Source organism: Podarcis filfolensis (assembly GCF_964270895.1).
Source record: "Podarcis filfolensis genome assembly, chromosome: 11".
Classification (NCBI taxonomy): Eukaryota; Metazoa; Chordata; class Lepidosauria; order Squamata; family Lacertidae; genus Podarcis; species Podarcis filfolensis.
In genome coordinates this window covers 53,686,645-53,713,324 of record NC_139613.1, presented here as the reverse complement: position 1 = coordinate 53,713,324, position 26,680 = coordinate 53,686,645, and the positions used below count along the sequence as shown (strand labels likewise).

At 42.8% G+C, this 26,680-nt stretch overlaps 1 protein-coding gene across 1 annotated transcript in view; it reads right to left on the bottom strand.

Moving 5' to 3' along the window:
* LOC310745011 (cryptic protein-like) overlaps nt 1–14,509 on the bottom strand; it is a 290,490-nt gene extending 275,981 nt beyond the window's left edge. The window contains exon 1 of the mRNA XM_083577215.1: nt 14,419–14,509. The gene's annotated coding sequence lies outside the window, so the exon portion shown is untranslated. The remainder of the gene's footprint in view (nt 1–14,418) is intronic.
* Between the last annotated feature and the right edge of the window lie 12,171 nt (nt 14,510–26,680).

Genomic DNA, 26,680 nt, shown 5'->3' with positions numbered 1-26,680 from the left:
GATTTTCATGCATTTTGCAATAGTTTGTTTAAAAGTGTTCTAAAGTATTTAAAATTCATTTCCTTTCAAACTGGATTTAAACAGGGCAATATCTGATTTCTCCCAGGTGAGTGCCACAAAATATTTATTTTATGTATTGTGCCGATAATCATAAACCAGAGATATGCATGCAAGTACAGTATTCGATTTGATTTGTATTCAACCTTTGCAGACTTGCTCTACCCTCTAGGCTAATGCCATATCATGATTTCAGAAGTTAGTCATGAAGAAAATAGAGGAAAAGGAAGGGGGGGCAGAGAGAGAGGACAAAGTCATTCTGCAGAAGATTGTGCAAGCACCAGAGCCAAAGAGTTACATTATTTTAGGGTACAAATCCCTGAGATCTTGCATGAAACATCTTGGCACTACCATTATTATTATTTACCATTCCATTATTCAGCATGTGCCCCGAATCATGATGCATCATTCAGAATTAAGTGTCGGCAGAAAAGACAATTTGCTTTTGATAGGCCTGACTTAGTAGAGGGTGGATAAATGTAGCAATTCTGCCTGGGTGGGAAAAGATTTTTTCCAGCACAAAAACTTTTTCCCCCTGAAAAGCAAGGTCATTCATAAATGTTGGCCATCCAAATTTTTGCGCATTTTGGTAAGTCTTTAATAGTTTTTATTTTAGATAAAGTTGATGGTGACAAGATATAATATGCTCCGCTTTTATCACACCGAGGCTGACAGCAGGCCGCCTGGGTCCTTTGCGTGTGAAGACCCCCAAACCCCTTTCCAAAATAAATCACACAGGCCCCAGAATATTTTTCTAAGACTTTTGGCCTTAATTTTGGCCACAACTTCAATAAAGCATGTGAGTGGTTGCTTAGGCATTGGTTCAGACTACCTGAACCTGCACCTGCAGGAACAGGACTGACAACTGGAACCTCCAGAGGTCAGTAAGGGAAAACATACTGGGGGAACACAGAGGCAGATTTCCGCCTCTTAGTTCACCCCATATGCTCCCAGGGACTCTGGCATGGCCCTAACTCCTGAGAGGGGATCGGACAGAGCAAATCGAGCCCCTGGATTCCTTCAACAGAATTCCCTAGCGGCAGCAACAAAAATGAGGGGCAGGCACAGTCAATCCATAATCCCCTCCACCAAAGAATGAACCAATGCCTAACCGCCAGCCTTGCAAAGTTGTGACGATTTACTACACGGTAGGCAAAAACCAAATGGCACCAGCCAATCTGCCAAATGGGAAAATTCCTACCAGGCCCCTGCTCCAAAAACAGACGACCCCTAGATAGGCATAGCAAGGTCAAAAACACAACCTTAAATTATAGGGAGGGAGGGAGATCTGCTGCACGATACGAAAGAGAAAGTAATTCGCCTCGTGCAGCCCCTTAAATGGCCCCTTAGTGGCCAATCAAACCCCAACCAACAGAAAATTTCCCCCAGCAACAAAAGGGCAACCAATGAGGTGTGAAGGTCATTCAAATGGGCCAGCCCCAGCAACAAGAAGGCAGTTGGGTGATCTCACCGCAACACATAACTCTCCATGATTTGGAGGACATGATTTATGTGTGTTTGTAAATTGTCCTCTGCGCACATCATGAAAGTCTCGTGCTCAACCAACTTGGGCAAACTCTGGCCAATCTGCAGTTGCATCCCATTTCATCAATCGTTCATGAGCCGCAAAATGGGAGGATTTAAGCAAATGAAGGGATTCCACTGCACATTCTCCCAGTGGCTGCCAATCTCCCTTGTGGTATATGGCATGCAAAGGGTTAAAAGGAACTGCAACCATTGCTCCTGCTATTCAGGGGGATTTATGTTGGGTGCGTTCCAGCCCTGTACCAGTTCAGCAAGCTGGTTTCAGAGCTAGGACTGCTCATCCCCTGTTAATAAGGCAACTGTTGTGCTCTTCTCATAGGAGTCTGCAGCAATGCATGGCTAACAGGAAGGTTTTGCAACTATGTGGGTAGATGCCCACTTAATAATATTTACATCTCTCACTCAAAGCCCCTGGGATTGATGCCATGTGGCGATACTGTGTCACTCTATCTGTGGTTTGTGGGACAATAAAATGGCATCCTATAAAGACGTTACGATGCAATGTCGTCACATAATGTTGCTCCCGGGAACATTTAAAAGAAGGAAAAAAATGTGGCAGTTTTGTCGGTAAGCTGCTCTTAATAAATACCCCTGCACCAAAATTTGCTGCCCATCTTTTGCTCCTCCAATACTAAACTGCAATCTATCTAAGGAATTTCAGTTAAACAGCACCTCACATTTGTCAGATAGGAAGATACAACTCTTTCCCTTCCTTGCCAATGAATTCTCCTTCCCTCTCAACTACTTAAAAAAAAATCCAGGCCTAGAGTTTCACTAGTGCATATACTTTCTATGAAACCAGCAGCGTTCAGCATAGCCTTTAGATGCAATGGCTCACAGCTGTCCCAGGATCTGCTCAGATATCTGTGGATAGCTGTACCATGTGGTGAGTCACTGAGATACAGGTGACAGCTCCTCAAGTACCCTCACCTTGGATTGGTCCAACCCAAACAAGCTTCCTGTGTTGAGCCTTTTTTGAGAAGCCAGATACTGAGCTCTGCCTCTTCACGGATCTGAAATGGGTCCTGATTTCTGGCATGCTCAATGATTTCGTCCTCTAGCTCCTACTTTGTCCTTTGGCTGTGACTTACACCTACTGATTTGCCTCATGACTTCAGGTTCCTGCTTGCCCTCAGACCATAGGCCCATACTAACAAATTGTCAGTGCAAACTCCTTCCCCATCACTTTTCCTGAAAGTCAAATAAAAGACACATACATGACTAATGCAGAACTAGTGTGATAGTAAAAGCTATGGTTTCCCCAGTAGTGATGTATGGAAGTGAGAGCTGGACCATAAAGAAGGCTGATCACCGAAGAATTGATGCTTTTGAATCATGGTGCTGGAGGAGACTCTTGAGAGTCCCATGGACTGCAAGAAGATCAAACCTATCCATTCTGAAGGAAATCAGCCCTAGCCCTGAGTGCTCACTGGAAGGACAGATCCTGAAGCTGAGGCTCCAATACTTTGGGCACCTCATGAGAAGAGAAGACTCCCTGGAAAAGACCCTGATGTTGGGAAAGATGGAGGGCACAAGGAGAAGGGGAGGACAGAGGATGAGATGGTTGGATGGTGTTCTTGAAGCTACCAGCATGAGTTTGACCAAACTGCGGGAGGCAGTGGAAGACAGAAGTGCCTGGCATGCTCTGGTCCATGGGGTCACGAAGAGTCGGACACGACTAAACGACTAAACAACAACAAAGTGTGATAGAGCCGGATGGAAGCTCTAACAGATTCTTAAAACGAGCTTTTGTTGTTATAAAATTGGATACCAAGGAACCATCAATAAAAAGGCCATGAGAAGATCAATATGCAGTCATTTATAGCCCTTTTTAAAGATTTTGTTGGCTACCAGAAGCTTCTACTTCTACTGTAGAAGTTTCATAACTGTACTGTTTTCCTTGATGCAACAGTTTAGCTTGTTGAACACTTCCCGCTACGAAGAACATTTTTAAAAAGTATTTTCAATGTAGATAAGCAATATAGCAGATTAGTGAGATAGCTACTTTACTTTATCAAAGATAAGGCAAGTAATTAGAGTTTAAAGGCCCATGCGTTGCCTAATTAATAAAGACATTTAATAACTGAAGGCAATCTGATTGTAACTCTACTTTTTCTCTTCCCAAAGTTGTGCTCTTAATTTATTAATAGAAAGATGCTCTTGCAACGGACCTTGCAGTTTGCTCAAGTTCAACAGTAATTAATTTAGTGCAGTCACAATAGGTGATGCCTGGCTTTCATCTCCGGTGTGCTTCACAGAAATATGTACTTCTTCAGTTAACTAAATCCACCTGACAAACTGGTAATATGAGCTGCTTGAACCAAGAGAGGAACTGATAGTGCCACCTGGAAACAGAAGACTGCGCAGGACTTCTTAACACCTTCAAGTATTCATAAGGCTTTCTGAGAGACTCTTATGAACCTTAGAAAGTGTGGTGCGAACTTCAGAAGAAATCAGGCCTCTCTAGATTCAGAAACTATGATGACTTATTAAACACTAATTATGCATCTGCTCACCTACTGCTTTGAAATCTGTGGCAACCTTGATTCATTCACAGACAAAAAGGGGGAATGGAAGGATCTGCACAAAGCTTTGATCCACAGAAACATTTCATGACTAGTTATCAGAAACAGTGGAAATGGGACATTCTGAACCTGTGGCTCTCAGTTCAGTCATAATGGCTTTAGCATCACAAGGGAATTGCCTGTGTATATAATAATAATAATAATAATAATAATAATAATAATAATAATAATATATTATTTGTACCCCGCCCATCTGGGCAGCTTCCAACGAAAACCAAAAATAGACTAAGATGTCACACATTAAAAACTTCCCTTCAGATGTCTTCTGAATGTCAGGTAGTTGTTTATCTCTTTGACATCTGATGGGAGGGCATTCCACAGAGCGGGTGCCACTACCAAGAAGGCCCTCTGCCTGGTTCCCTGTAGCTTTGCTTGTGGTTCGAGGATCCGACCCCCGTGGTGTGAAATGAATACACAAGGACACGTGTTATAAGGTTAATGGGCAAGAAAAGGCCACAACTTTATTGATTACAGCAGTGAAAAGGTATTGGCTTAGGCATTGGATATCTCAAACAAGTGGGTGTATTCACCAGTAGGTGGAGCCTGTTGATGCCAATCCAACTATAGGCTCACCCCTGACGTCACCGGGATCGTGCCATGGCCTCCCGCCAAGCAGGCGGAATACCCAAAATTGAAGGCATAGGCGATGGCCACACCTAGCCCTTCGACACCACAACACATTATTCCAATGCCTAACCTACCCACCAATACCACAAAAGTTGTGACGATTGCTACGAGGTAGGCGAAAAAACCAAAAAGCCTAATGCCAAATGGAAAAACTCCTACCAGGCCCCCTAGCCAACCAGGGCGACCAACCTAAGGTCCATAGCAAGGCCAATGACCTAAGCCCTAACTAAAAGGGAGTGGAGGGTGGGTGACTCGCGGCGAGACGACGACGCAGAATGAGGCCGGGCGAGGCTGGCGCCGCAGCAAAAGGCTGCTGGAACACGCCCCTCTGAGGCACCTGGTTGGTTGCCTGTCGGGGGGCGTGGGCGCCAGCCAGGTGAGGCGGAGGAGGCAGGGGGCTCCGCCCCCTGCTAGGTGCGGGGCTCAGGCTCCATCCACAACCACTCCCCTCTCTTGCAGGGAGGAGAGTCTTTCTCGCAATGAGAGAACCGCCAGAAGGCCCTCGGTGCTGGACCTCAGCGTCCGGGCAGAACGATGGGGGTGGAGATGCTCCTTCAGGTATAATAATAATAATATTTTTTTATTTATATCCCGCCCTCCCCAGCTGAAGCCGGGCTCAGAGCGGCTAACAAGAGTAAAATAATACAACATTCTAAAATCATTTCATTATATGGGCCGAGGCTGTTTAGGGCTTTAAAGGTTAACACCAGCACTTTGAATTGTGCTTGGAAACGTACTGGGAGCCCATGTAGGTCTTTCAAGACCGGTGTTATGTGGTGTCAGTGGCCGCCCCCAGTTACCGGTCTAGCTGCCGCATTCTGGAGTAGTTGTTTCCGGGTATATGGGTCATTAAGGATCTAACCATTACAGATAAAGCTTTCATATATCTCCAGACGGTGCTTTTTAGTGAAACTTTTGGGACTAGTTCAAATACCTGTGCAATCAGTTGCCTTCTTTCAACTTGGGGCTTTTCCAGATGGCTTGTTTAGTCAGCATTCATATTGATTTGTTTTCACTAAGGTTGTGCAGAGCATAGGCACCGACTCTAACTCAGTTGGGATAGGACTAAGCCTCCCCAATCTTGAGAGGCTAGGTCTCACTGGGCAGCAGTGGTGGGCCTCCCTAGACTTCCCCACGATGGCGGCAAGCCTTGTACAACCTTGCTGCTGTGGCTTTTATTCAGTTCTCATATTGTTTTTGTAGCCTTATTAGACTTTACCGATTGGTGGGGTCTGCGTTGCTCCCAGACAGGAGGAAGGAAGTCAAATGACACCGAGGTTTGGTTCAGAGAAAGAGTTCTTTATTTCTGCTCTCCGGAGCAGCAGAAAGGCACTTGCGTGGTCAGTCCACAGCAAGTCCAAAGAAATGAGAAATTTCATGCAGTGTATATATATCCTCCAGGCACCCTCTTCCCCCTTCCTCAGGAATCCAGCCATGTCAGCTTATACACGCAGGTTGACATCACAGATGTTCCTGCTCCGGTACTCTTAACCATAAAAGGGTGTTCCTCTTCCTGTACTCCTGACCATATAAGGGTATTCCTGTTCCGGCACTCTTATCTTAGGAAAAGAAGGTCTCCTGGCGCTGTTCCCGGACTAGGTCTGTGCGTCAGAGTGTGGTCAGGATGTAAGATAAGACCCAGAGGAGCCATCCCTGCTCCACTGGAACAGCCAAGGTCATCCCTTGCCATCACGGACTGATAAAGGAGAGAGCTTTGAGCACTTGTTTATACAGCTGGGTTTTGGCTCAAGAGCTCAAGTTAAAGCATTTTAGAAATGCTCTCTTGGAGAAGGAAAAATGCGGATTTTGGGTCCCGTTTCAAACTGACTGCACAGAAACCCATTCCTTCATTTTGGCTATGATTCAGTTCCCACATTGTTTTGGAAACAATATGGTGGGTTCGCCTTTAATGGTGAACTGAATCATGTATAATTTTTTGCCATTCTACAGCCCATGCCGTCTTTCCCTCTCACACACCCACACCCTAGGCTGAGATCAGCTAGACCAGGCAACATTCTTCTATAAACAACTAGCATTTGCAAGAAATGCATGCCAGTGCATTTTCTAGCAAGAAATGCAAAGCTGAAACAGAAGAGCTATGAGGACATTTTGTCTTGTGGCTACATTAAAATTATTGCTGTATTTTAATTATTCAGAAAACATGTTTATAGTTGCACTGCATTTTCCTGCTTGGGAGAGGCATGAATAGATGGTGACAAATGGATAGATGGGCTGTGAGAGCTGTTAGGCTTCCGAATGGCCTTTAAACTTCATGGAATCTATTATTCATGTAAGTAAGCAAATATGCCAAGGTTCAAAGTTCTTTTCATCTTCCTTGGCAGTGAATGTGAGTGCTAAAACTTCATTACTCATTTTGGGTCTGTGTTAGACCAAGGATTTTAAGGTTCCGTTGTTTACTTTTGAGATAGATCAGGATTTCCCACAATAAACTTTGAAATGTGCTAGATGAAAAGCTGCTGTAATTGTTAGAAATGAACCAGTAAGTTATTTCAAAAATCTATTTAAACTGAGCAATGCCCATCTGCTTGATGTGATTTTTGAATCAGATGTTCTCATGACAAAGGTAATTACAAGTAAAGAAGATAATTCCCTTGATAGCAATGGCTACCAACCTGTTAGCCTCCAGATGTTCTGGACTACAGTTCCCTTCACCTCAGCCACCATGGTCAGTACACCTTGCTGGCTACCCCTGGAGTACAGGATGGGCCACTTCCCTCCGCCATTTCAAATAAAGCATGGCAGCAGAAGATAATGACATGGTTCTTTTGACTAAAACTCAGTTGCTACTGCATGCCACCTTTTGCTTCTGGGTCCTCAAATCTGGAGTTGGAAACCGAGGAAGAGGCGAGGGAACAAGATTTTGCTTTAAATGAATCCCAGCCAGTGAAGAACTATCTAGAATTCCTTCCCTTTAATTGACCCTCAGGCCATTCTGTGTCCATGGCCAAACACTGCTGCAATTTATCTATCACTAATTCTGTTAATTATAGGACATGGGTGGCACTGTGGATTAAACCACTGAGCCTAGGGCTTGCCGATCAGAAGGTTGGTGGTTTGAACCCCTGTGACGGGGTGAGCTCCCGTTGTTCGGTCCCAGCTCATGCCCACCTAGCAGTTCGAAAGCACATCAAAGTGCAACTAGATAAATAGGTACCACTCCGGTGGGAAGGTAAACGGCGTTTCCGTGTACTGCTCTGGTTCACCAGAAGGGGCTTAGTCATGCTGGCCACATGACCTAGAAGCTGTACACCGGCTCCCTCGGCCAATAAAGTGAGATGAGTGCCGCAATCCCAAAGTCGTCTGCGACTGGACCTAATGGTCAGGGGTCCCGTTACTTTAATTCTGTTAATATGATGGAAAACCACTTTCCCAACCACTGTTGTTGTTTTCTTTGGGAGATAGGTTCCTTGTACATGAATAACACGACAGGTCTTTGGTCCGAGACACTCTGAGCAGAGACACGCTCTGGCAGTGGCTACCATGAAGCACCTGGCTGTTGTACTCAAGTCCTACTTGAAGGGTTCCCATGGGCAAGTAGTTGACCACTGAGTAAAAAGGATGCTGGACTAGATGGGCCAGATCTAGTAGGGATATTCTTATGTTTTTCTGTTCCAAAATTCAATTACCCAATATGATTTTATATTCTTTCATTCTCAGCAGTCAGTTTCATTGTTGCGTGAAATAATTCCCCCCATTAATTTGAGTGGTGTGACCCATGCTCAAAAACCAATTTGCATTTGCATCTTGTTATTTCACGTTTGAGGATGCCCAGTTGTTTGTCTGCTTTCAAACTTGGAGTTGAAGATTACTCATGAAATTCATAGCACGTTGTAGTGAGAAGGACCCGAATTGCTGATTTTTGGAGGGTTTCATCTGGTCTAAACTATTGGCAGCACTTTACTGGTATTTATTTTCAAACTAACAGCTCTGCACTAAAACACTTTCATAATCTAAAACTTGTCAATCCCTTTGTGAAGAAAAAAGGGGAAGAGTTAGACTCTGAACATTTACGGGGCTTGAACAGCAACCAATTGGGAGTATTCACTGCCTAGTGAGGGAAAAGATATACTACTCAAAGTCAGAATTGTTTGAGGCAGAACAGTAATTTTGTAAGTAAACAGAGAACAGAAGTATACTTCAGAGTAAGGCATCTCAGGCTGATTTGCCCTAAAGCAATAGACTTTTTAACAATGTAAGAACATTATCACTTTATGATAGAGCTTTGTATTTTCCCAGCTTCTTTGTTCCATAAATCTTTTGAATGATGATTCTTTTGAACTGGGACAAATCTGCTTCAAACATATATGATTCTGTACATCAGTAGATGCATAATTTATTTTAAGTAGTTCAGAAAAAAAAGATTTCTTTAACGTTTTGATTGACTTGAATCTGCACAGAAAGAATGCACTCCAGTCATCATGTCTGATTCAACTTTGGTTCATCAAGGTTTTCACACAAACAGAAAAGTAAAAAGTTTATGCAAGAACCTTAAAAAAAAAAAAAACCAACGTGGTAATTCTGCTCATGTAAGTGGAAAACAGATTTTGATTCTTGCCTCTCTTAAAAATAAAATTAAAAAATTGCAAATCCTGAGTTGCCTTTGCACTGATGGGTGATTAATCCTTGTTGCAGACATGTGTAATGCTGGTAAAATAGAGTCGCCTGTCCTTGGCTATTCACTTGATTTTGAATGGTAGTTGTCTCAAGTGACCATAAGTACCAGAAAGGAAAGCAACATCATTGTCCATTGTGTGAGATGTTTCTTCATTTGAAACTCACATGGTGTACTGCTGAATCAGGGGTGGGGACTTATTTTAGTCCATGAGTCACCTTTTGTCTTTGTACAGAGAGTTACATTCCAGCCATGCTCAGAGGTTTCTCCCCACACTTCACATCTCTCTCGCCATCTTCCTTCCAGGCATGCAAGAGGCCTTATCAAGGACACATCCCAGCCAGACAAAAGTATGGGTATGACTTTCTGGCATGGAGAGAGTCCCAAGGGCTGAACAGAACATAGGAGAAGTGCTGGATTTATGTATAAGCTAAACAAACTATAGCTTAGGGCCCCCCAAAAAATTTAAAGGAAAAAAACCTGGATGTAGATTTCCAAAATATAAGATAAAAAACAAATAAAAGAAAACCAATGTGATAAAATACATATTTTGTTATGTGCAAATGGCTTTAGATACCTATTAGGTCCATAAATTATCATATATTCAACACAAAAAACAGCGGCAATTTGTTGTTGACAAAGGACAGCTGGACATATAAAGGGCACCATTACCTTCAGTAGCTTAGGGCGTCATCAAACCTAAATCCGGCCCTGCACAGGAGCATAGGAAGGTGCCTTAATCCAGCATGCTTTGATGCAGACTGGATTTCCCTGAGATTTCCCCCTTTTCTGCCCCTTAAAACAACAACCACACAGTCTTATAAAAGGTAAAAATAACATTTACTCACTCAGAGTTTCTGTTGCAGAATAACAGATACAGCAGCTTTGTTCAGGTAGGCTTAAAATGGTAATTCAGTTATAAATATATGCTTAAATCTACCTTTAGATGGAATTGTTCTCGCATTTCTGGCTTGGTGATGAGATGAAGATCCACACATATGGTGCAGCTCTTTGTGAGAGTGTTGCAATTGCACTCTCACTTGTGGACACGGGTGGTGCTGTGGTCTAAACCACTGAGCCTCTTGGGCTTGCCGATCGGAAGGTCAGCGGTTCGAATCCCTGCGACGGAGTGAGCTCCCATTGCTCTGTCTCAGCTCCTGCCAACCTAGCAGTTCGAAAGCACGCCAGTGTGAGTTGATAAATAAGTACCGCTGCGGCGGGACGGTAAACAGCATTTCTGTGCACTCTGGTTTCCGTCACGGTGTCCCATTGTGCCAGAAGTGGTTCAGTCATGCTGGCCACATGACCTGGAAAGCTGTCAGTGGACAAACGCCGGCTCCCTCAGCCTGAAAGCGAGATGAGCGCTGCAACCCCATAGTCACCTTTGACTGGACCTAACTGTACAGGGGTCGTTTACCTTTTACCTTTACCTGTTCATTAGTCTTCCTATATGATCTTCAATGTGCAGTTGTTGCTTTTAAAAATGAACCAATATTGGAACAATTATAAAAGCAAGGCCTCAGTCTGCTCTATATTCGAGTATCCCCTGCAGTGGCGTAGCGTGGGGGGTGCAGGGGGGGCGGGCCGCACCGGGCGCAACATCTGGGGTTAGGGCAAATCCATGGGTTAGGGGGCGCAAATCCACGGGTTAGGGGGCGCAAATTACTTGCCTTGCCCCGGGTGCTGACAACCCACGCTACGCCACTGATCCCCTGCATGTGTGTAATACATGCATAGAGCCAGTGTTGTTGCTCTGCCCCCCCACGCCCCCCTCTCTCTATATAAAGATTTTCTTGGTGTACAAAAGTACAGTCATACCTCATGTTACGTTTGCTTCAAGTTGTGTGCTTTCAGGTTGCATCCTGCGGCGACCCGGAAGTACTGGAAAGGTTTACTCCCGGGTTTCACTGCTTGCACATGCGCAAAATGACATCATACACATGTGCAGAAGCGGTGAATCATGACCCGCACGTGTGCAGACGCACAGACACGGGTTGCGTTCTTCTCAGGTTGCGAACGGGCCTCCGGAACGGATTCCGTTCGCAACCAGAGGTACCACTGTACATGCCTTGTCTCTTTTTTCAGGTTGTACTGTCTTTCTTACAAATCAGTTACATTTGTTGTGAGACAGCCCCTCTTTTTGTTGTTAAAAAGTGTGACACTTAACTGTAACAACTTCATGGCGAGCACTGGCACCTATTTTTTCTAGAAAAAGAGCACTGTGTAGAGCTTTTCTGTTGGTTGCCTGAAACAACTTCCCAAATGAGGCAATGAATAAATACCAGGCAGGGGCCCTGTTAAATGGACTGATGATAAATTGCAAAGCCTAGGTATTTTGGTAAATCTGAGACTAAACTAAAATCTTACAGCGTTTATTGCTTACAAGAAGAAAAGCAAACACTGAGAATACTCAAAATTCACTGGCTCTGATCTACCTTGGTGTAACCCACCAGCTTTCTCTAGCATGCAAAGTCAAGTGCAATTGAACTAATGTCATTCTAAGTTGCTTTTCATGTTTAAGTTTCTCTTTGAGAGATGGCGATGGTCGTGGCTGAAAACCCACTTGACTCCTTTATGACTGCTTTGGTGACAGTTTGATTGCGAGATAATAGCTTTGATGATTCGGGTAGATTCTGCTGGGCTTTCCTGACATGCTTTTTATCATGGGAAGAAGCTGACAAATTTTTGGAACTTATCACAAGTCTTGACAATCTGAAGCAGAAAAGTAATTGATGAAACACATTTGGGCCAAGCGCTTTTCTGACTGTTGTGCAACTGGCAAGGAACAAAAAAGCCTGCACGGGGGCAAGACTTCAAGGTCCCTTTAATATTTATATACTTTTCCTAAAAAAGGACATTTTTCTATTTATGGTAGTTATTCTCAAATCCTCATGCACTTGGTGTGAGAAGAAACTTGCAACAAACAGCACTTGGACAGAGGCCAAAATGGAGCTCCTAGTTTGCATGTCAGCCGGCTTACATTTTTAATGAAAGACTCTTTGATGATGCAAAGCTTGTACACAAATGTTCAGTGGGAGATGGGTTTCTCAGTTAGTAAATATGTGGTAGAACAGAAATTCTTGCCATGAGAACAGAAATGAAGAGGAGCCCATTAATACCAGTGTATTTACACATAGGAGTCTTTCCAATGGTGCTGTTGGGATTGTAGATATAGATCTGCGTGGAAACTTCACAAAGATACCCGTAGATGTTCCATCGTTGGCATTGTAGATATAGATCTGCGTGGAAACTTCACAAAGATACCCGTAGATGTTCCATCTTAATGGTTCATGATTATGGATGGGCAAATGTGTTCATTTCAAAAAAATAATAATTCTGTGTTTCTAATTTTTCTAATCTTAAAGTCAGTTGACCACCTTTCCACTTTATTTATTTATATACTGCCTAATTGTCAAAACCTCTAAGCAGTTTTCAAAACCTCCAAGGTGTTTGTGAATAACGTTTTTAGACCTTCAAAATTTTGTCAGAGTTTTAGTCCACACTTCTCCTAATAAACACACTTTGCACATAGTTTTCATTAATATAACACACTTCGCTATGTTATTTTGATGAATATAAACATTTTATGCACACTTTCCCCTAATATGTTATTTTTAATTTTTTACATTACGTCACAACATTATAATATCGTGCACACATAAAACAGCACATCCCACCCTAAGCCTGAAGATGAACTTTAAACAACACATCCAAAATACTATCCAAATAACATAATGAGTTCCTATTCCAGACAACCCTTTTTATAGAAGGCAATATATAGTTTATGTTAACCAATAAGTTTTATATAGTGGAGTCCCCCGTTTTCATTTTTAGCCATGTACCAATAAAGCTATACCACTCAGTTTGCAAAAGAGTCTTTATGCTTCAATTCTGGGACCAATTTTATTTGTTAGTCAGTTAGTGCCAGTTGCTATACTTGATTGTACCAATTTGTCAAAGAAGCACCCTCCAGATTCTGCCAGTATCTCATTATTACGAGCTTGGCCACTAATAAAAGATAACTGTTTGAACTGTAAGTTAGTATTTTCTCTCTTGAAAAGATTGAACAGTGCCAACTCGGGGCATTTAAAAGTGTTTTCCCCTCCAGTAATTGCTTTTATTTCAACAAATGCTAGCTCCTAATATATGACTTTGTGCACACATTTTTTGGTTGGGGAACCAAAATTCGGAGAGGTGCAAGTTTTAAAGATAGCTGTATGATTTAGGTATGCTCACATAAAGATGCAAACCAAGCTAAATTTCTTCCTCATCCCTAAACAGGACACTTTTAAAAAAAACCAGGAACTGATGTAAAATGTACAAGTATTGTGATCTGGAACTAATAAAATACAGTATGTTCCATTATCTGGCCATTTTAATTTCTGATCTCATACAACCATGGCTCATATCTTTCTACAGATATTTGTTTCCTTGCTTCTTACATATCCTGAGCTGGTAACCAGAAAACCATGTAGACTTATTCATTGGCTACTGAAGCAAAGCTCATTCTTGGAAAGGCATGTTCATTTGACTTTCCAGTATGCACCAGTGTGTTGGAATGGCTGATATCAGAGCTAATTAAAATACTATACTTTGATTTTCATCGGTGAGCACATACTTGCAATCTGACTGTTTAATTCAATTTGTCACCTTCATTGAGTATATAAATATTGGATATGTTTGTTTGGGAGGAAAGGTAGCAGCTTCTGATCATGCTGCTTAAAAAAAAACAAGTTTTCTTGTTTCATTAGTTAGTAAATGCTTATTTTGTTTTAAGCCTTTAGTATAATTTTAAGGATGTGGGTGGGACGCAGGTGGCGCTGTGGGTTAAACCACAGAGCCTAGGACTTGCCGATCAGAAGGTCGGCGGTTCCAATCCCTGTGATGGGGTGAGCTCCCGTTGCTCAGTCCCTGCTCCTGCCAACCTAGCAGTTCGAAAGCACGTCAATGTGCAAGTAGATTAATAGGTACCGCTCTGGCAGGAAGGTAAACGGCGTTTCCATGCGCTGCTCTGGTTTGCCAGAAGCGGCTTAGTCATGCTGGCCACATGACCCGGAAGCTGTACTCCGGCTCCCTTGGCAAATAAAGTGAGATGAGCACCGCAACCCCAGAGTCGGTCACGACTGGACCTAATGGTCAGGGGTCCCTTTTACCCCTTTTTTATAATTTTAAGGACATTTTGAAAAGGAAAAAGAAATAAAAACTGTGGCATCCTGTTGCAAAGAAAGCAGAATGAAAGGGCAGGAGAGCAAGGGGAGAGAAAGTGACAAGTAAGCAAGTCAGTGAAGCTATATGATGTGTGATTGACAAGCAGGATAGCCAGTAAAGTGAAGTGAGAGCAGGGTTGGAAAAATCTGTCAACTTCATTTTTAACTCAGTTTCTCATTTTCCAATCTTATATTCACCACATTTCTACACCAGTTTGCGATTTTTTAAAAAAGTCTTGGTGAAAATTCATCAACATTCAGTGCAAATTCCTTCTAGCATACACAAGTTCATAATACACACTTTCACAATTTCCCCTCAGGTCATGAACTTTAGTACGTTAGATTCACTAATATATGCATTTTTGTGCACACTTTAACTTAATACATGCATTTTTGTACATACTACCTTGACTGTAAAATTCAGGGATGCTTGCATTTTGTTTGTGTTTCTCATCTCATATTCTTTTGGAATTTATGAATAAGGTAGGGTTGCCTTTAAATGCGAACTGAGCCAAATTCCTCCTCCATCTCTAGGTGGGAGTGACAGGTGAGAGGGGCAGGAATATAAGGTCCAGGAATATAAGGTCCAGCTTACATTCCTCTTGCTATCCGTCTCTTCTGAGAAAGCAGAGAAATTCTCCACTACACTGATGTACCATTACATTTCACCATGGTGAAAACAAATAACCCTTGGCAAATGCTTATATCCACTGAGGGTTAAACTGCATTGTGGTACAATCCACTAAATTTACTTGATTTGCCAGATAAATTCACCACACAGTTGGCACAAATTCATGTTGGAGGATCCATCTCTTCTGCTTTGGGCTAAGATATGACCAAGAGTTCCATGGTGGCATTCTCCATCACCCGACAATGTTTTCTAGGTGGCTACATTCATGCCTGCTACAGGTCTTCTCTGCTGCTGCCACAGGTCGAGAAATTGATGAAAACAGGCTGTTGGAAAATAGCAGTTAGTTGTTATTTAGTCTGAAAACAATTCAGGGTAGGAGTTTTGACTGCCAAGGCTTTGGATTTGGCTTATGGGGCACAATGTTCTGAGCTTTTGCGGACAAGTTTATTTTAAATGGTTCATTCTGTCTGTCTGAACCAACTTAAAATCGTCATTGTAACAGCAGCTTCACAACTGCAGGATTATAGCAAATGAGTCAGGGCAACTTTGATCTTAAAATGGAAGCCGGGTGCTCTGGTCCTGGGGGGTTACCGTCAAGGCTGAAGCGGGGTCCAAGGCAAGGAGTCGGGTGTGGTCAGGAACTCTGGCAGAAGAGCAGGACAGGGTGCCAGCAGGAACAGGTTACCAACAATGTTGCTCCCGCAATCTGGGACTGGGCTGGCTGGCTTTTATCTTCTCTGAGGCATAGGGCGGCCCCGGTCCACAGGTGACTTGCCTCTCCTGGGCTGAAGGTGAGCACTCCTCCTGCGAGAACCTAGTTCCCTCCGCCTCTCTGCCCTGAGCCTCTAGAGCTCTGGAGAGGCTGGAGGGTTACTGGACCCAGAGGCAACCTCACCTTCACCTGACATGGCTTGCTAGGCCAGGCCCATCTTACCCATAGTCTAGTGACACGGTGCACCAGGGTGCCAAGTTCCGGAGGGCGCCAGGTGAGAGTCCGGGGAACACCGAATGAGCGCACTGAGTGAGCGAGGGTGCGTTTGCCGCTCCCGCTGAGCGTCGGCTCGTTTTTTCCCCTTTTAGCCTGCAGGCGCCGAATTCTGCAGGTTACCAGAAGGCTAAAAGTGAAAAAACTGAGCTGACGCTCAGCTGGAGCAGTGCACGCGCCCTTGCTCACTCGACGCAGGCTCGCTCGCTTGGTGTGCTGCCTGCCGTGGTCACCTTGGCACAAAGCGTCCAGCTGAGCTGGGAGGCACCGTGTCCAGCCTCTGCCTGGGCACCGGAGGATGCCTCTTCCAGCCCTAAAAAAAGAGGTCGACAACTCTGGGAAAGGGGGGAGCACCAGAGGGATGGTGCCGGATATGCTTAAGATGGCCCTGTGCTAGGTGTGTCATTTGCCCTCCTAGGTGGGTCATAAGGAAAGGGTTAAATGAGTGTGAAGTGATTGGCCAGTGGGAACCCAAGGGGAGGAGTTAGAGTTAGAGTTGGTGTTGTGTGGAAGTCAGTTGAGCGTTGGAGAAGGAAGAGGGAGGCTAAGTCTGTGGGTTGGTCTAGTTTTGATGTGAGAGAGTGAGAGAAACTGTTAGGAGGAGTCAGATAGACAGTTGGGATAATCAGATAGAAGTTATTAGGAAGGTATAGGCCGGTAAAGAAACTAAGATTAAGAAACTGACAAGAAAAATTAGCTGAAACCATAAACTTGTTAATGCTTATAAAATAAACTTGCTTATTTTATTTAATGTTAACAACTGTCTGGACTCTGTGTGTACCCGAGAGAAATGGGTTGGTGGCAGTGGGGAAGCAATCACAGTGGTGGCACAGGGATCAATAGACCGTCAAACGTCTGGGGACCCTGTGTGATCGCCACACTAGGCTATACAGCCCCCTAGGATCTGGGGCAACAGCTACATGGGGTTGGATCCAAGTGCCCTTTTGCTCACAGAATGAAGTCTTCCACTCACCTTATGGTACAGAGCCATGTAAGTGAAACTTAATTCAAAAATGTTTTTTTCCTGCTCGAGAGCTTGTGTAACCTCTTGCATTAATGCAAATTTAGGAATTGTTCCACAGTTGTAACATTTCATGGACAGTTGCTTTTCTTCTGCTCATAGGTTTCTTTTCTATGCAATCCATCTCTCTACCCATTCTTTCCTCATCCTTTCTTAGATAAGAACCTGAAACAGTAGCATCAGTTGTAACTTCTTGGAATTGGAGACAGACAGACTCTAATACCAGTGCAATGGGTTGGTTCATCCTTCTATTTTGCTAGCATTAGACTCTATGACATGGGTAGGCAAACTAAGGCCTGGGGGCCGGATCCAGCCCAACTGCCTTCTAAATCCAGCCCACAGACGGTCCAGGAATCAGCATGTTTTAACATGAGTAGAATGTGTCCTTTTATTTAAAATGCATCTCTGGGTTATTTGTGGGGCCTGCCTGGTGTTTTTACATGAGTAGAATGTGTGTTTTTATTTAAAATGCATCTCTGGGTTATTTGTGGGCCATAGGAATTCGTTCATTTTTTTTTTCTTTTCAAAATATAGTCACAGTGTACCGGCCCCCGGCTGAAAAAGTTTGCTGACCCCTGCTCTATGCCACTACTGACATTTAACTGTATGGTAGCTTATAGTGGCTAAATAAAGCAGACCAGACTTCAATATTTCTTTCAGCATTTCACCCAAACCTGCCCTCAAATGTTATGCCCACATTTTTCTAATTGAGAAATATGTAAACAATTGATCATTTTCAGTAAATGCCACAATAACTGCAAAATAAATCTGAGACAACCTTGTATTGCAAAACGGTTGTGTATTGGTAAGCTAAGCATGTTCTTGATTGATTCAAAATATGTAATGTCTAATTAGTTATTCAGGGAAAGCGCAAAGCATGTAGAAATCACATCAATTCCAAGTGCTAATGAAATGCACAGAGGAGTAGCTGACATAACAAGCCTTCTTGGTCTAGGAAAGAAGTGAAAAATAATTTGAATAATTTATTAGAAAATATATATTTTTTAAAAATCTGGAATAAATTATCGTTTGGTCATTTTTCAAGTCGGGTTCCAGCACTGAAACGAGATCATCATAATCTGACTGAGAAAATGACTGTCTCAATGAAAATACATCTTTATTTACATGTCAGCTTGGAAGAGCTTTTTGCTTTGTAAGGAAGTCACAAGTCAGGATAATGCATAGGAAAAAAGGCAGAGATCAAAGATCAGCTGGTAGCAAAAATTGCCTGGGCACAGCCTGTTCAGTATGGCTGAAACAGCATGGTAAGGAATGAAATAACAATCATCATTACTACTATTAATTGGCTACTAAATGGAAATATATAAAGAAGCTGTGACCCATTTATTTCTAATATGGTGTCCTCGCTTTCTTGGTGTCCCCAATTTGCAGCATGAACCCTATGCATGCTTACTCTGAAGCAAGCCTCACTGTTATTAAATGGAGCTTTCTCCATTTAATAGGATTGCAACCTTAAAGTATAGGGAGAGAGAGAGCAGCTATCCGGGCATGATTTATGTAATCTGATTAATTTGTTTTCTATGTGTGATTTGTGTCACTTTAAAATATATTGGTTAAGGTTTCTCTTCTGTTGTGTAATCTCTGGCTTCTAGAGAGATTTCCAACAAAGTGAAACCTTAATGCTAAATCTCTTAGTTCTGTGTGATTCTAGATTGAAGTGACACATTAATCTCACAAGCGTCATCCGAAAGTAACTCACATTTCATTACTGCATTATTGTAGATAGATCTCAGAGACATCAGAGAGTCTTCCTTTGAATCAACAGACATATCGAGACAAGGGAGCCTCAGTTTTAATATTCTGAATGTGTTTGCTAGCTGATGTGGTGACTATGAAGGAATTAACATCTGAAAACCTGTCAGGAAAGTACATTTTCTTTATATAGAGAGAATGTTGACTGTGATTCATTCCTTGAAACATTGGAGACAATGGAGAATATTAAACTTAAAATGGGGAGGAAGTGACAAAACAAGAATTGTGCCTGGTTCTGCTGAATTTCTAGCTGGTGTTAGTTAATGCGATGGGAGTAAGAAAAGTAGGGAATGAATGTACACAAAGCTCCAACTTGAAGCTCCCATTCTTGATCCACTAAGTCCTATAACTATTCCAGTACACATGATTAGATGACTGAAGAATTACAGAGCTGTAGCTGTGATAGAGAATTTGTAGAGCCCTAAAGCTTTTGAGTTTTGAAAACCCTTCGCTTTACGGAAAATATCACCATAATTTAAGGACCTAGCTCCTCAAATCATTGAAGAAACCCATCTGCAGACTCCGAAGATTTCAAACGTAGTTCAAGATTCTGGGATCACGCGATGAAACATGGTACATCCTGATGAGTAGCATGTTTGATTTCCCCTATAATTAGCAGAAAGTCATGCTTTTGAGTTTATAAAGTGCTTCAGTGGATTGGTGATTACATCATTAAATGGAACAGATTGCTCCTTGTTAGAAACATTTAACATACAGGCAGCTCCCCAACTGTGCACAATCAGCATGTGCACGACCGCTGACGCACGCCATTTTGGGTGCTGAAAGGGGGTGGGGACAGAATGGGGCGGAATGGGGCAGGGACAGAACAGGATAGAACAGACTGTGTGCTGTTTGCTGATTTTAGGATGTATTTTAATTGATTGCCTGGTTTTATGTTAATGTGTTATACATTTGATTTTAGCCACTCTGAGCTCGGTTTTGGCCAGGGAGGACGGGGTATAGATAAATGTTGTTGTTGTTGTTAAAGTGGCAGAGAACAGAACCCCCACATAAGTGGGAATTCCCCTGTATTTTGCTCAACAGCATTGTCAACAGCATCCTTCTTTTCCATATGAGTGTAGCAAGATTTGGTATAGTTTTCAGTGTCTGAATGGGGAAAGAAATAGCATGGGATGTAGGGATACTTTACCTTAAGCATTGCTTTGAAACAACAAGACTGTACATGACCATCAATATTCCAAATGAATATGCAACTGCAAGCTGATCCTTGTTATTGACCAATTTATCATCTATTCCCAATTAATAATGCAATTAGAGCAACAATCCCTGAAAATGATGAGATGGTTAAACAATGTAGAGTTTGTCTTTTCTGCTATCTAAAATTAGCATGTAAGCAATTATGCTTGGGGAGCAATTACTGAAGTTGAAGTGTGAAGTACCGAGGCAGACAGCAGGAGTTTACTTTTGAATTAACTTAACTGTGGCCAACAACTCGACGTGTCAGGAAAATATATTCCTTTATGAGGTATAAAATGGAGTTAACCTGGGTTTATAGATCTTGAGATAAAATTAATTAAAGCTTGTTATTATAGGTGGGAAACCCAAAGAAATCTTCAGAGTATGCCAGGGCATCCTTTAAAGTAAGATTTCAACATGCACATGTGTAGTTGTTATGACATTGAGCAAAAAGCATAGAGTTCCTCTGTCCAAAATGTCTAAAATGTTTTCTTTTTCAAAATGGCCCAATGGAAAATCTGTATGGGGATTTCATTGTTGATACCCGTGATCCTAGTAAGCCACACATCTGTTGTAATAATCCTTGCTCGTGAAACACAATCTCATGCTTCCACTGGGGATACCATTAGTCACGTTTCTAGTTTAGCATTTAAATTTGAGGAGGGATGGGAGAGAAATTCTATTCAGTTTGCATTTAAAGGCAAATCGATCATGTTACACTTTCTGATTCGCATTGTGAATCGAAACACAGCCACCCTTTACACTTGCGTGTTCAGACCCAAAAACCTCCCCTCTAAATAAATTCACACATGACTCAAATTTTGGTTTTGGTTTTGGCAGAATTTAGGCCACAACTTTATTGCTTACAGAAAGTGACTGGTTGCATAGGCTCTGGTTCGACTAGCTCCCTGCCATGCAGGTAGCGCTGACCCAGGGTTCCAGCATAGGTCAGCCAAGGGTGAACACCTGGATAAGCGGAAAGCCAGGAACGGGCTAACTCCGCCACCCAAATGTCCCCCTGGACTCAGGCACGGGCACAACCCCCTCTCAAGCTTGACCAAGCCATTGAGTCCCTGGATTCCTTTAACGGAATACCCTTCACATAGGAATGGCGAGAGCGTTCTCCCATCCCTATCACCTGAACCAGAGCCTATCCACAACCTTACAAGTTGTGAAGATTTGCTACGCGGCAGGCAAAACCCAAATGGCAGCAGCCAATTAGCTAAGTGGGGAAAATTCCTGCCGTGCCCCTGTCCCAACGACAGATGACACATGACGGCATAGCAAGGTCAAGCGCAAAATACCCTAAAAGTAGGGAGAGGTGGGTGGGTGTTCTGAATGCATGCACTGAAAGAGGAAGCTCTGGGTCACGTGCATGGGCATATATAGGTCCCTCAAACCATTTGGACTACGTCCCATTGGCCAGATTGCACCCAGCTTCAAGGGACCTACCAATCGGGTGTTGTGGCTGACCAATCATACCCACCTACAACACAGGGGGTCGGTTTTCCAGGTCTCACCACAATACGTGCCCTCTTTAAGGGAGGACCCGATTTATCCAAATTTTGTGATGCAGCTCTTCAACCAACCAATGCTTACAACAGCAAAAAATAAAGGGAAATTGTGCATAAAGATTAAGTTCTTAGTGAAAATAACATATAAAATGCATTATATTGATGGACCAATGATCTGACTTGGTATAAGGCAACTTCCTATGTTCCTAAAACCTTCTCCAAAGGTATTTGGCACTTGTAAAGTTAACATCATTTTATTTGTCTAAGGTTTTAATGAAGAGTGAAGTTATTGTTTTCATAGTAATTTTTTTTACTCAGCTGTTACTGAATAAATATTTAGTTCCTTTATTGCATTTTAATAATGCTTTTGTCTCTGCCTTGATTTTTTAAAAGATATTAAATGGTGGAATACACACACACACATAAAATATGAATCTGGGTATATGAGAAGAATATAATCAGAAAATGATGCTCAGTGCAGGTGATTTAAATTGAACTTACTTCCAAATAAATGTGAAGTGTCTCAGTCTCTCTCTCACACATAAATCTATGATGAATTTGAAAAAAAATAATGTATATTATAAATGGAAGTATTGACTTCCCCCACTTTAAAAGGAAACTAAACCGACAAGTTATCTTTGCAGGTTCAGAAAAACGTTTTTCTCTTTCATCCTTTCTCTATCATGTTTTGGCCTTTAATGTTATCTTTAATACCTTCAGGCCAAGTGGTATCGTTTCATGTGTGTCTAGATTGCTGAATGTCACTGAGGAAGCAGTGCCTGAGGATGTTGACCTGGGAATACTTGTGACAGTGGGAAAGAAGCAAGATAATAAAGACAAGAGCAGAACACATAAGGGGGAACGACAAGGTATGGAAATGTGTTCACTGCTGAACCTTCTAAACTTTCCTATTTTGATCACAAAGAAAAGGTAGTTTATATGTCTCAATATATTTTGAGGGAGGGAAACAGAGAGAAGGCGAGTGCACATCAAATGGTGTTTGAGCTGGCCATTACTTTTATTGAAAAGGATTTCAGAACAGTGGGGTCAACCAATTCAATGTGCCATAATAATGGGTCATGTAAATGGTTGCATAATATGAGCAGGAATATAAGGCATCTATAGCCCAGGCTAAAATTTAGGTGCTCCCAAAACTGAAAGCCTGTGGAATTTTGCCCAATTTAAAATTTAAACTCAGTTCGGTATACAGTACCGCGAGGAAAATGTGTGCCATAAAAACTTTGCCTGAGCATTTGTCACTTTTCCCCCCCAGGATAATGAGGAACTGCTAGTGAGCACTCTTTGGGTTGGGTCAGTCAACCAGCTACAAATTAGCCTTGTCCAGCTCACATTTTACCAGCTTCTCTGCAAGACTATCATGGGGGACTTTGTCACAAGCCTCAATGAAATAAAGATAAGCTACATCCACAGCAGTCCCCTGATCCACCAAGTTTGTCACTTTATGAAAAAGAAAAGAAATGAGATTCATCTGGCATAACTTGTTTTTTGAGAAACCCATCCTGGGTCGAAGTATTCACAGCTTCCTTTTCTAAGTGCTCATCCTGGTATCATTGTCAAGCTCACTGATCAGTAGTTACCTGGGTCTTCCCTTTTGACCTTTTTGAAGATGGATACAGCATACTTGCAAATATACTCTTGCTCTACCCATACTCCCAGAATATGGAAATTGCAGTCACCTGATATTAGCTTCTGTGTCACATAAGCAGTAAACATTGTGGAACTTGCTTACATCCTAGCCAATTTCCCTTGGCCTTCAGTTGAGGACCTCTAGGGGTATCACTGATGGAAATGCTCTTCATCCGTTTCCTTCAGATTTCCTCTTCCCACTGGAGCTACCCACTGTCATGTCTAAGCCTTTCCCAAGAGTCCCTTGACCTCCAGGAGAGGCGTTATGGGAGGGGGGGCAGGGGCTGTCATGGGGAAGAGGCAGTGGGAAAGTCCCATTGTGCAAGCAATCTTCTGCTTGTGCGACTGTTGAATACCACCTAATGAACTGGCTGTTCTCATTTCCACATTGATCTTTAGTTTTGCTGCCTATCTGGTCTGGATAAGTGAGTCCTAAGGGAAGAATAACACAGGGATCATATATTATTTGGAGATAGGGGAGAGCGAGACCTTGAGAAATTCTTGTTAGTATCTGAAAAACAAATCTCTGGTTTTCAGGCTGCATTTGTTTTTGCATACCTCTGTGCTACTATCATTTATGATCATGCTTTGAGCCATATTAAGTAATTATTCCCTCTTCTTGTTTACACATTTTAAATGCATGTAGCCTGTTATAGTTATGCACCCTCTAGCTATTGCTTAGCAAAGCTCTGCATGCTCTGTAATTTTTAAAATCCTCCCTAGAAATGAATAATTTTCGTTTTTTAAGCCCTTTTGTTTCTTCTGCTCTATGTTCTTCCAGGATTTGACAGATCCAGATGCTTCAGGAAATGTCCAACAGTCAAGGGCACCCCTGCAATATCCATCCATCCATCCATCCATTTTCTTTGCATGCCACTTCCCCATAAAATAATAATCCCCAAAGCAGCTTACAATAAAGAAACAGGGATGCATTTCCAATGCTACAAAAGCAATTTCATAATAACGTAGCAAAACAAAAATATAGTAACATGCAAAAAAACCCCCACATTTCAATGCTATAAATATAACAAGATTACTTAAATGTCATGCAGCATCCAATAGCAAAAATAACAAGGAGCTTCATAGTTTCACCTTAATCCTAGAAACACCCCTCCCATGATGTTCCTCACAGCCCCTCTTCTGCAACAGCTTCCTATAAGGCAGGCATGGCCAAACTTGGCCCTCCAACTGTTTTGGGACTACAACTCCCATCACCCCTAGCTAACAGGACCAGTGGGCAGGGATGATGGGAATTATATTCCCAATTGGCTGGAGGCCCAAGTTTGGCCATGCCTGCGATAAGGCTTCCAAGGGCAAAGGGTTACTCAATGCATTACCATCTATTTCCAGTTTCTCTCATGTTAACCTATAACAAGGGATGAAAATGTCCTGAACATCCTTCCCAAAAGCATTGAACAGGCCTCTTTTCCTTCCCTTGAGCCCAGAAACATCTGGCACAAGGGAGCTGCCTTCCCAAAGCTATTATTGCTGCTTTCTGGGCTGGTGCTATTGAACTGGGGCTGCATGGGCACACTGGCAGGAACACAGTCTTGGCTCTGCAAATGCACAAACAGAGCCCTGAATTCGCTGCCATCTTGCTGTCCTCTAGCTGTAGTGTCAGCAGGGCAGCTGTTGATATTTAAACAGTATCACAACAGGTGGCGCTGTGGTCTAAACCACTGAGCCTCTTGGGCTTGCCGATCAGAAAGTCAATGGTTCAAATCCCCACGACAGAGTGAGCTCCCGTTGCTCTGTCCCAGCTCCTGCCAACCTAGCAGTTCGAAAGCACGCCAGTGCAAGTAGATAAATAGGTACCACTGCAGTGGGAAAGTAAATGGTGTTTCAGTGCACTCTGGCTTCCGTCACAGTGTCCTGTTGTGCCAGAAGCGGTTTAGTCCTGCTGGCTACCTGACCCGGAAAGCTGTCTGTGGACAAACGCCGGCTCCCTTGACCCAAAAGTGAGATGAGTGCCGCAACCCCATAGTTGCCTTTGACTGGACTTAAGCATCCAGGGTTCCTTTACCTTTTTACCTTTACTTAAACAGTTGATCTTATAAGTAATTCTGTTGCAGGTCAACTGAGCATTATGTGAAACAAAATGGTTCTTTTTGAATAGGTTTTTAGCGGGTTCGTTTTAAGAAATGATTTCCCATTGGCGTCTTCTTCACTCTCATTTTTTAGACTTTCTGCACTAGTCACAAGTGCTGTAGATATACCACCATAAGAGCTATATCAGAGCCGCTGAGGAATTTATTATGATTTCCACACCTTTCCTGGTTCTGCAGAACAGGACCAAGTGGAACAGAGTGAGGGTGATGTCTTGCCAAAATATGCAATGAACATTTAATTAATTAATTAATTAATGCACCATTGTGCCCACATGTCCCAATCTAATTACCAAAGCATCTGCCCTCTATTTGCCATGCAGAATGTGGAACATTGGGCTCCTACACATGCCTACTAAGTATCACAGAGTTCCTTGGGTCTTGCTTCCAAATATTAGATTGCAGCCTAAACCACATAGTGGTGGGGCTGCAAACCTATGGACACTTAACTGGGAATTGGGCCCATTGACCTACTTGTCAGTAAACATGCATAGGCTTGCGGTGTGGATCTTATGCAAAATGAAATCAAGTTAAGGTGCAAAGTAGTGAACTTTGGGGGCACTTTGTGTATAGAAAAAGGGGGCAATTTTGAGCAAAGAAGCTTCAGAGGAGGAGAAAGGGTGCTTAACTTTTGACTCTGCTGGCCATTTTCCTGCTCCAAATTGCCACTTCCTGACTGCTTTTCCCTTGGAGTTGAGTGTTGATTTCATGCTCTTTATTTCAGCTCATGATAAACAGTGAGTGAGTGCTTTCCCCAAAAACCTCTAACTATACAGTGGCACCTCGGGTTAAGTACTTAATTCGTTCCGGAGGTCCGTTCTTAACCTGAAACTGTTCTTAACCTGAAGCACCACTTTCGCTAATGGGGCCTCCTGCTGCTGCCACGCCGCCACTGCAAGATTTCTGTTCTCATCCTGAAGCAAAGTTCTTAACCCGAGGTACTAATTCTGGGTTAGCGGAGTCTGTAACCTGAAGCGTATGTAACCTGAAGTGTATGTAACCCAAGGTACCACTGTATATACATTATTTACACAATGGGTCCTGTGTGACTGACTGATTCAGCTCCCCTCCTGGACTGTTCCTGCAGGCCAATCAGGTTGCTGAGTCACTTCCTCCTGGAGCCTGATTGGGCGGCTCCTGCAGACCAATCAGG